Source organism: Nyctereutes procyonoides, unplaced genomic scaffold (genome assembly GCF_905146905.1).
Source record: "Nyctereutes procyonoides isolate TBG_1078 unplaced genomic scaffold, NYPRO_anot_genome, whole genome shotgun sequence".
NCBI lineage: Eukaryota > Metazoa > Chordata > Mammalia > Carnivora > Canidae > Nyctereutes > Nyctereutes procyonoides.
In genome coordinates this window covers 14,648,989-14,661,118 of record NW_026575021.1, presented here as the reverse complement: position 1 = coordinate 14,661,118, position 12,130 = coordinate 14,648,989, and the positions used below count along the sequence as shown (strand labels likewise).

At 39.6% G+C, this 12,130-nt stretch overlaps 1 pseudogene; it reads right to left on the bottom strand.

The window, feature by feature from the left end:
* Positions 1-664: 664 nt before the first annotated feature.
* LOC129519472 (small nuclear ribonucleoprotein Sm D2-like) lies at positions 665-9,090 on the bottom strand (annotated as a pseudogene).
* Between the last annotated feature and the right edge of the window lie 3,040 nt (positions 9,091-12,130).

The window sequence follows — 12,130 nt, the reverse complement described above, 5'->3', positions numbered from 1 at the left end:
TATATGCCTATGGCTGTCCCCCAATGACTCAGTCACTTCACTTTTCTCCTTCCCCAGGAACATCTCCACTGTGCCCTCTGATATTTTCAAACTGAGATAGAAAAGTGTGATTTATGTATAAAATGGAATATTCCTCAGCCATTAGAAATGACAAATACTCACCATTTGCTTCAACGTGGATGGAACTGGAGGGTATTATGCTGAGTGAAGTAAGTCAATCGGAGAAGGACAAACATTGTATGTTCTCATTTATTTGGGGAATATAAATAATAGTGAAAGGGAATAGAAGGGAAGGGAGAAGAAATGGGTAGGAAATATCAGAAAGGGAGACAGAACATGAAGACTCCTAATTCTGGGAAACGAACTAGGGGTGGTGGAAGGGGAGGGGGGTGGGGGGTGGGAGTGACTGGGTGGCGGGCACTGGGGGGGCACTTGACGGGATGAGCACTGGGTGTTATTCTGTATGTTGGCAAATTGAACACCAATAAAAAATAAATTTATTACTAAAAAAACAGGCATATCTCATTTCACTGTACTTTGCCTTATTGTACTTCACAGATACTGTTTTATTTTTCCCTACAAATTGAAGTTTTATATCAAATAAATCTATTGGCACTAAAAAAAAAGAAAAAAAAAGAAAAAAGAAAAGTGCACCACTACCCAACTATGAGATTGGACGAAATCTGGAACGTTGACAGGTCCCAATGCTGGCAAGGATGTGCTGTAACTCTCCTTCGCTGCTGGTGGGAATGCGAAGTGCTTCTGCCACTTTGGAAGACAGGTTAGTGGTTTCTTACAAGGGTAAACATCCTTTTATCACAGGATTCAGGAACTCCTTAGTATTAACCCAAAGAAATTGAAAACGTAGATCCACACCAAAACCTGCACATGGATGTTTAGAGTAGCTTTCTTCATAATTGTCAAACCCAGTTTTCTTTATATGGAGATGTCTTTGACATGTAAAAATATTGTGTATTTAAGACATACGACTTAAAGTCTAAACTTGCCTGACTACTATTGCTCCAGCCTTGTAGCTGGTATCCATAATCCAAATTCATTCCTTCCCCCGCCCCCCACGATTCCAAATTATCTGCTGATGATGTACCTAGTCATATGACTTCCTTGTCTAAAACTCCTGAGTTCTTATTCATATTAAAATAAAATCCAAACCTTCACCTGACCTCAAAGGACCTGTATGATCTAGTTCTCCTTAACTCAAGGTCCCCTCTGCCACTTAACCTTTATTTATGTCCCATACACAAGGATCTTCTAGGATCATTCTGATCCTCTAACATTTCAAATATATTATTTCCTAGCATGGGTTTGTAAAAATAATTTTATTTTTGGACCTTCTTTCTTTTACCTTTATGTAGCTGAATCCTTAATCTGTTTCAGATTTTACTCAACTTTTTTTCTTTACAAAAATTCTTTCCATTCTTAGCCTACCGCACTCAGACCGCTCTTCCATCGTTACAACCACCTACCTCAGATTCTTATGTTTTTTCGTAATAACTTTAATTATTTTATATTTTATATTGCCATAGTATTTTTTACTATTTCCTCCACTAGAGTGGTAAATACCTGAGGGCAAGGGCTGGCTGCATCAGTTCCCAAGCACACCTCCTGGGCTAACTCAGGGCATGGAAGAAAGCAGATGATCACTCTGTATTTCCTGAATGAAAATAAAATTCTCGCTGAAACAGAATTCCTGAGAGTTTGTGCTGGCCAAGTATTAAACTACTAATAACAAAAGAGAGTCTTCTCTCTTCACCTAACTATTTATAACACTTGGCGAAGTTACTTACCATGGGGCTTTAAAAGGATGACAAGATAACAGGACGAGTGACTCACATTTTCTGATAATAAAAAGTTAACTAGATTTGATTCTACGTATAATATGTAAGAAATTAAAGGCTGTGCCAGATTTCCTGCTTTAAAATTGGAGAGATATAAAAAGAAAATCAACAAAACCCAAAAAATAAAATAAAGTAAAACAGGAGAGATAGGCTTCTCAAGGGCACTGGCAAAGGCCTCTTGGCCACAGCGCTGGATGTCTTCGGGTAGAGCCAGGGTCCTCTTGGAAATCCTCTGCTCTGTTCCAGGCCCAGGCATCCGTGCTGGGGTATCCACTTCTTGCTTCAGGGGACTCATTACTAAACACAGCAAGTCTTTTAGCTTCGTTGGAGTCCTGTAAGAACTGAATGTTTATAAATCGATTGTTCTGGAAGACTTCTTTTCTTTTTCATATCTTCTGCTTAAAACTGCTACGTGTTTTACATTTGAAAGCAAGTGGCTGCGTGATACCCAAGTTCTTGTTTTCTCTAACCTGAGAAGTGTATGTGCATAGAGGGGGAGCTGTGCTTCCTATGGTAATCAGCAGCCTCTGCTACTGGGTGATAGGGGAGGCCTTTTAAATCTCTTTGATGAAATGAGCCATTTTCTGCTTGGTCTCGGCTTAAAATGGATCCCCCATTGTGCAGCAGGAAAAGCATCGTTATACATCTTCCATAACACTTTTAAATTTCCCTCTAAGAAATGAAAGGAAAACGTTAGGGCCGTGTGTTTAGTCACTACATGGCAAATATTGTGCTGGCATCCCAGTACTTACTTACCTTAAAAAATACATTTTAAGTGAGAAACATTCATGTGACAAGAGCAATTTAAGAACCTAATAGCCCCAGACGACAAATTTTTATTCGTACTCGTACCTTTAATATCTGTGGATATGGACATGAACTATAAATAACTGTATACACGGATGACCGATTATCATATTATCCTTGCCAACAGATAGTTGAAGGAATGGACCAATTCAGAGAAGCAAAAAGTCTACACAAGCCTCTGAAAAATGTTTCTAAGAGGAGAAACAATGAGGTATTTAGTCAAGTTATAAAGAACAAAATGCTAAAGACTACGGGGAATAACGTGAAAAACCAAGTGGACAGCTTTTGTCATGGCAACAATATAATTAAGGATGTAAACAGGAGCTACTCTCAGAATTTATTCGAGGTGTGAAATAGGCTGCAGAAAATTCTCTAATTTATTTCCTAATAGAACGGATGTTAATTAGGCAAGTAGATGAATAACTTGTACCGTGACTGCTCTCTGGGCACCCCGCAGGGGCACAGGCCAACAAGAGCTGGGGATGAGGAGCAAGGTAGAAGGACTGACTGGCTCCTGAACACAGAGACAGAGGGAACAGCACATTCCGGTTCAGTGGTTCTACAACTTAATTGTATCCCAGTCGCCTGGAAAGACTGTTGCAGTGCAGGTGGCTGGGCTCCATCCCCCGAGTTTCTGACTTAACAGGTCGGGGACACGGCTCTTTCTCACCCTAATAAAATCCAGGGGGTTGCTGGTTGCTGCTGATCCTGGACCACGTGAGAACCACAAGCCAGGCTAAAGAGAGAAGTCCTACAAAACATGCTCTGATGTCAGCACAGCCCCAGGATCAGCAGTGCTGATCACGCATCACGCACACGCCAATGCGGGATGAGGCACAGGGAACATGTCAGAGGTCAGGAGACAGAGAATTGAATTTGAGATAAGACAATATTTTCCAGGATTTGAGTTGCTGAACAAACCAGAGGTTCAAAACCCTCAGTGGGTGTTGGTCCAGCCTAGAAATTGCACTAGACCCTCAGTTGGCTAGAGTCATAGACTTTCTATGAAAAGTCTTAATGAGAAATTAGACTATTCAAATAGTAGAATTTAAAGTGTGTCTGCTGTTTCATTTGTTTAATAGAAAAGAGTCTGTGGTTCATGAAACTCATGGGTTCACATAGGTACCTACTATATGATTCTAATTTGAATGGTGTATAAGTCACTGGCAGGATCCACAGCCAAGGATACGGTCCCTGCCGTGGGTCCCTGCTGCCCAGCAGGCCCGCAGCTATGAGGAAGGGTGGGTGGGCGTGGAGTGATGATAAATAGGAAGTCAGCACACGTCTCTGAACCTGTTAGAGGAAGGGGATTTTTGAAAATTTAATTTCCAGCCTAAGCAAGCCACAGAGAAGAGTCCACCACGGTCTACGCCTTGTCCTCTTGGTGTTCCTACACATCATTTGAGCCATATTTAATGTCCAAATAAACACAATAGGTTTTAACTACCACAATGCAACTGTCCCACATTAAACCCCAAACACGCTAGCCTGCTCCCTCAAAAGAGGATACACAAAATCTTACTTGATTCATCTTGAGGTGATGTTCATTCTTCTAAGTCATACTCCCCTTTGATATTTTCTGACTTTGATATCTTCTCACTTAAATACCAAAATATAAGGTTGATTACTATGAACCCATCGACGTACCTTCACCTTAACAATGAAGGAACAGTAGCGAAAAATAGTGAAAAACTAAAAACAATCATAAATTGACACACACCTCACAGACACGTGTGTACACGTACACACATACACAACAAGGAAGAAACGGCTGCAACCGCTAGTCCTCCTTGCTGCAAGTGACCTGTGGTCAAGGCTGATATTGATTATTTCCATTTTGCGCTGCCAATTTCCCGTTTCCTTTGATGTCGGAAAGCACCGCAGACGACTATGGTTTCTTGACTGGCACAGTGACCCCAAACTTTATTCCTTAAGCTTCTGGACCATTAAGAATCCTGCCTGATGGATTTGAAGTTTGCCATCCACTGTCATCACAATACACAGCAACAAGACTTCTGCATGTCGTTCATTCTCCCTATTTGCATTGTGTGGCCACAGCCACTTCCCCTTAATAGCTGGGTAAAAGGTTGAGAAAGGACATGGTGAATAAAAAAAAAAAAAAAAAAAAACTATGAAGTAAATGAAGGAGGAGCCTTGGAGGGACCAGTGGTGATGACGTGTCATGAACTGAGGCAGATGATTAACAGATAAATATTTTATAATAGTTGAAGCTAAAAACGCTTATAGGACAAACACGAGTTTTAACGTGGAATAAATGATCAGTAAAGAGGAACTGGGAGCATAGAGTCTCCCTCAGGAGAGGAACGGTGTGAGATACGAAACAAGGCAACCACAGAGACTGAACAGGGAGGCCCTGACGTGGTTGGATAGGCCCCAGATCGTCACACCGCTGTATTTCTTGCGTAATCAGAATTGGCTCAGGAACTGGGTCAGTGCCAGGCATTGTAGACTGTATTGATGGAGCAAACGTAAAAAGCTGAAAACAAAAGGAATAGAGGGAGTAAAACATATTGGGACTGACAATTACCTTTTTTTCCTCTTCATTTGTGTATCTGGCTCACACAGATCCTGGTGAAAAATTAAAATGACTGATTCTTTAGCATAAATTATAGATTAATTCTTCTGATAGTCTAGCATCAACTAAGCAACTAATTTGCAATCCATTTTAGAGTGCCATAGGTTCTTAGCTCGAGGCCCTGGCTATTTCATTTTTGCGTATTTTAATAATGAATAAAGTCCTACAATGTTTACTGTGTCCTTCTCTGGCTTGGAGAACTTAAATCTTTGTCTTTTCTATGAATTATAGCTGCTCTGGTGTCATTAGCCATTTTCAGCTGTGAACACCTGGAACACCGGAGTTGTCCTTTGCAGCCTGGTGTCTTAGCACGGATGATTATGCATTAGCTCCCGATTTTATATCTTCCAAATGCTTTACAGCCTATGTTTTATTAGTTGCTGTTAAAAAACAAACCTGTAAATCATCTCAGGAGTATTATCTTTTTTTTTTCCTCCTTGTTTGTAAAGGGGATAAAGCCACATATAAACTAAGCAGCTTGCAATCAGAGCAGGAACATCAGAGGCAGAAATCTCTATTTCTCTGAAGTGAATGCTCTCGGTGTTTCATCCACAATCTACCTCAAAATTCGAGCTATTTTTGGAGAAATGGAAAGTTGGACAAGAACCTACTGAAAATAACCAAATCAATATTGCAGGTAAGTTATTATTCTAGATGTTTCAGTCTTCCCCTTTCCTCATCGTTTCCAAGAAAGCGGGGTTGGATTCTATGTCTATTAAGCATTTTCCAACTCTTCCATTTTCTTTATCTTTGTAAGCATAATTCCTGGCTGGAGAGAAATTTAGCAGTCTGAAGTGTTACTTTATTTTTTTTTCCCTCCCAGCATATAAACATGGCCAAACCTATGACTATTTTTAGGTTAGTGTTTCTTTCAAATTCATGCTGTCTGATTTATTTTACTCTCAACCTGATCTCAACTACTCTACATTCCTCTGCACTATTCTACCAAATACAAATCTAATATTTCACTGTAATATATTATTCTATTCTGTAGCTCTTGGCTGTGCAGCAAGGCATCATGTGTTTTAGCAAGGTCTTTAACTGAACGGTGAACTACAAACCACGTGGAAAAGCACAGATTTACAAAACTCCAAAACCAAGTGTAACTCACGTATTAATTTCTTGATGAACCATAAACCAAACAGTTATTATTTTCTTATAAACATCCATTTAGAATGTCAGTCTTCAGTAGAACTAAGCCAATGTATTTTTTTTTTTTTATTCTGTTGAACTAGAGAGGATCAATTTTTTTTTTTCTGGTCTTTGAAATACTCCTCCAGCAAGTCTTTTTATTCCCATTCCTGCACTTAACATCCTAACTCAGACCTTAATCTCCATGCTTAATTACTGTTAGGGTTTTCTAGTTTGTTTCACTGGAGTTTTTTAAGTGAAACAGTATTCATATAAATTCACTAACCCCTCTTGTCATGCCATCCCTTTGACTCAGCGCTTTTAAGGCCACTGTAACACACTTTTATCACATTTAAATTGCTCAGGAACATATTAATTCTTATCCCATCTAATCCCATTCTGTCAATTCCATCTGTACTAAATGCTTCGTAATTAGGTTATTTCTGCTTTGTAACGAGTCTACTGGGACTCAAGGAGAAGCTAAAGATCTTGAAAATGTCACTCATCTAGAAAGTGGGGGAGTCGTAACTGGATGCAAAATGTTTTTGTTTTTAATTTATGCTTTTCCCATTATCTTCTTCACATGTCATTATCTGTATGCTTTCTTTGCCATGAAAAAAATAACTAATCAAACTGTATTTAAAAACAAAAAGAATGTATTCTTTGCAACAAAAGTATAGTTTCTCAACTGGGCCGGTACAAAGACTCAGCAGGTCCAGGACCTCATTAGCTGTGGTCCATCTCACAGCTCTCCTTCTTCAGTGTTGGCTCCATCCTTGGCAGAGTGCTCCACTCATGGCCTCATGAGAGCTCTTGAACTTTATTACTTACATATGTGTGTGAATGACTATGATGGAGAGAATTATGATAGGACTGGAAGAAGTCAGATGCCCATCACTTAATAAAGCAATTTGGACAATATTAACTTAGTCTTAATCACATTCCTTGCGCCTTGCCCAAATAGTGAAATCAAATTATGCAACGTGTAACTTGAGCAAGGAAGTGTGGATGCCTGGATAAAAATCGGTGTGTTCTTATCTGTAGAAGAGGAAATGGGTGCCGATCAATTAAACCCACCAAGTGACTACTCTGACAATATTTGAAACTTTCCTTAGGAGGCCAATCTGTGTCAGCTGCAAAAACCTTCTTTGACCATTCCCACTTCCATCACGTTGCTCATGATGTCTGGACTACAAAATTCTCATCCTTTCCTATAACTTGCCAAATCTACTTATGCTTCCAGGCCTGAGTGAAGTCCTGTTGTCTTTACAAAAGCTCTCTTACCATAGAATTTGTAGTTCTCATAAGTCTTTAGAATAGTCTTTGAGGAAACATTTCAAATTTATAATTTATGGGACCCTACTTAGACTCTAAGAGCCTGTTGAATCCAGCTCCATTTTTACTATATTAGTTCAAGCAAATTAATTAACCTTCTGAGTCTGATCTCTAAGACAGGCATAATCATAATATTTAGCTTGTGGTGGTGTTGTTGGGAGGAATGACTTATATACTACATGTAAAACTCTGAGAGCCATCCCAGATATAAATAAAAAATACAGAAAACTTTGACTGTTTTGTTAGTCTCTTTACCACTGGAATGATGCCCAAAGGAGTGCTAGTTAGATACTTAGTACATGCTCAATGACTGTATCTTGGATTTCCCAAAGCTAAACTAATGTCCGATATGGTAAAGTTGCCTTTTGAAACACATTGGTTCAGAGGACAAATAAAACAGGACACATGCTACACACTGAAGGTTCATGTTCCCCTAAAATTCATACCTAGAAACCTAATCCCCAGTGTGATGATATTTCCAGGTGAGCCTTTTCAGAGGTCATTAGGTCACGAAGGTAGAACCCTCATGAATGGGATGAGGGACCCTCTAAAATTAACCCCACAGGTCGTCCTCACCCCTTCCATCAAGTGAGGACACAATACGAAGGCAGCCATTCAGAACCAGGAAGCTGGCTTTTACTAGACACCAGATCTGCCTCTGCCTTAAATGTAGACTTTCCAGCCTCCGGAACTGAGGGAAATAGGTTTCTGTTGTTTATCAGCCACTCGTCTATGTGTTTTGTCTTAGCAGCCCATACAGAGACAAGGACAAAAGAAGAAAGCCAGAGAGAGAATATTTACACCAAAACAGAATCACAGAAGAAGAAAGTGAATATTAAATGATGAAACTCATGATTAAAAATTACATTTTTCCATGTTATTGTTTATTTATGCAAACTATATTTTTAATTTTTAATTTTTTAGAAGAAACACAGGACTTTATTATTCCCATCACAAAGGGCAAGTCTCCGCAGGCTGAGGGGAAGAATCCTGATGGTGGGGAGGGGGCACCTACCTGCAGTGATGAGCGCATTGCGCAGGACCTTGATGACCCGGTCCCCACAGGAACATCCTGGAGATGTGGGGGTCCTGGCCGACTGGCTTGGACTTCTTCCTGCCCTTGTCACTCTTGGTGACCTTGGCCCACATCTCCTTCATATTTTCTGACATCCTGTTGCAGTGCCTGTCAGAGGCCTTCCGGCGGCCGGGAAGCTTCTTGTTGCTGAGGCAGTTGATGAACACGTGGGGGTTGTTCTTGACTGACTGTGTGAGCACAGAGAGTGGACCCCGGTTAAACCCTTCCTCCTCCCACTTCTGCAGCTCCTCTATGGTCATCTCACTCTTGGGCTTGTTGACGAGGCACATGGGGGAAGGGGCTGCATGTCAGTACCATCTTCCCGCCTTGCTCTAAACACTATTTTTAGAGCAGTTTTAAATCTATAGCAAGGCCAAGGGGAAAGGTACAGGAGTTTCCCATATACTGTCTTCCCTGACACACACATATCCTCCCTGTCACCAATATCCCCCACAAGAGTGGCACATTTGTTACGACTGATGAACCTACAATGACACATCATCCTCACCTAAAGTCCACACTTGAGACTAGGGTTCACTGTTGGCATTATTCATCCTAAGGCTTTACAAGGCTTTACAATGACATGTATCCATCATCATGGCATCATACAGAGTATTCTCATTGCCCTAAAAGATCCTTTGTGCTTTGCTCATTCATCCCTCCCTCCTCTTGCCAGGGTCTGAGACCACTGATCTTTTTATCATCTCCATAGTTTTATCTTTCTCAGAATGTCATTTAGTTGGAATTGTACAGCATACAGCTTTTCGGGTTGGCTGCTCTCCCTTAGTCACATCATGGATCGATAGTTCATTTCTTTTAACACTGAATAATATTCCGTTGTCTGAATGTGCCATGATATCCATATATTTACTGAAGTGCATGTTGGCTACTTCCAAGTGTTGACAATCACAAATAAACCCACCATAAACCCCCATATGCAAGTTTTTGTGTGAACATAAGATCTCATCTCCTTTGAGTAAACACCAAGAAGTGTGATTGCAGGATTATATGGGAAAGGAGGATGCTTAGTTTTTGAAGAAACTGCCAAACTGTCTTCTAAAGTGCCTGTACTATTTTCATTTCCACCAGCAATGACTGGGGTTCCTACTGTTCTACATCTTCGCCACCCCCTGGAATTGTTATTGATCCAGACTTTGGCCTATTGTTATTGATTCAGACTTTGGCCTTTCCAGTAGGTGTGCTGTGGTTTCTTATTGTTTTGATTTGCATTTCTCTGGTGATACCCTCCTTGAAGCATCTTTTCATATGCTTATTCACTATCAGCATATCTCTTTTTTTTTTTTTTTTTTTTTTAGCAAATCTTCTTTGGTAAGGTGTCTATTGAGGTCTTTAGCCCATTTTTTAATCAGGTAATTTGTTCTCTTATTGTTGAGTTTCAAAAGTTCTTTATATATTCTAGACAATAGTCCATTATCACATATGTGTTTTACAAATGTTTTCTTCCAGTATGCTTTTTTAAAATTCTTTTGGCATTGTCTTTTGCAGAGCTGATTTTAATTTTAATCAAACCCAAATCACCAATTATTTCTCTAATGATTCATGCCTTTGGTGTTATTTCTAAAAAGTCAGCCCTATACCCAATGTCATCTAAGTTTTCTCCTACATTATCTTCTAACAACTTTATAGTTTTTCTTTTTATATATAGGTCTGTAATTACTTTTAGGTTAATATTTGTAAAGGATGTCAGGAGGTCTGCAACTAGATTCATATTTTTGTGTAGGGATATCCAGTTGTTTCAGCAGCATTTGTTAAAAAAAAAATCTTTGCTCCATTGTATTGCCTTTGTTCTTTTGTCAGAAATCAGTTGACTATTTTTTTTAAAGATTTTATTTATTTATTCATGAGAGACACACAGAGAGAGGTAGAGACACAAGCAGAAGGAGAAGCAGGCTCCATGCAGGGAGCCCAAGTGGGACTCCATCCCAAGACCCCAGGGTCATGCCCTGAGCCAAAGGCAGACACTCCACCACTGAGCCCCCCAGGTGCCCTGATGATGGTAGCTTTACAGTAAATCTTGAAGTCCAGTAATTCTCTTCTCCAACTTTGTTTTTCAGTATTGTGTTCGCTATTCTGATCTCTTCTTCTTTCCGTATGCATTTTATTTATTTATTTATTTATTTATTTATTTATTTATTTATTTAAGATTTTATTTATTTATTCATGAAAGACACACACAGAGAGAGAGAGGCAGAGGGAGAAGCAGGCTCCATGCAGGGAACCCGATGTGGGACTTGATCCCGGGACCCCAGGGTCATGTCCTAAGTCAAAGGCAGAAGCTCAACCACTGAGCTGCCCAGCTGACCCACCATGAAGTTGACTTAAACCCAGAAACTCGGATCTCTTTTCAAAACCTGTACAAGTTTCATTTACCAGTTTCATGGTCATGGAGATCAAGATGAGAAGCGCATTTTATATTATAATGACTATTTTTTTAATATTATTTATTTATTTATTCATGAGAGAGAGAGAGAGAGAGAGAGAGAGAGAGAGAGAGAGGCAGAGACCCAGGCAGAGGGAGAAGCAGGCTCCATGCAGGGAGCCGGACACTGGACTTGATCCTGGGTCTCCAGGATCCATGCCCTGGGCTGAAGGCAGGTGCTAAACCACTGAGCCACCCAGGGATCCCCTTTCCATATGCATTTTAGGATCAATTTGTTTATATCTACAAAACAGCTTTCTGAAATTTGAATTGTGATTGCTTGGGATCTATCCATGTATTTGGGAAGAATGGACATTTCAACATTTCTGAGTTCTCCTATCCACAAACATGGAGTATCTCTCCCTATTATCTACTTCTTTGATTTGATTTATTAAAGCTTTACTGTTTTCCTCATATAGATCTTGTACAGATTTTGTTAGATTAATACTTACTTATGTTATTTTGGGGCCGCTGATGTAAGTGGTATTGTGTTTTAATTTCAAATTCCACTCAGTCATTGTTGGTATAGGAAAATGGTTGACTTCTATATATTAACCTTGCATCCTACTACCTTGCTATACTGCTTATTAGTTGCAGGATATTTTTTTTGTTTATTTTTCCAGATATCTATATAGTTGATAATGTTATCTACAAGCAGAGACAGTTTTATTTTTTTCCTTCCCAAATTTCCTTCAAATTGCATTTGCAAATATTTCCATGATGTTGAAAAGCAGTGGTGAGAGGGCATTATTATATCTTAAAATTATGTCACAGTTAATCTGTAATTGAATGTAATTTTACATGGAATGTAATTTTACATTCCACCAAGAAGATAAAAATGCTTGATACTTAGACAACCTAAGAAAATCATTTTGGGGCACCCAGGTGGC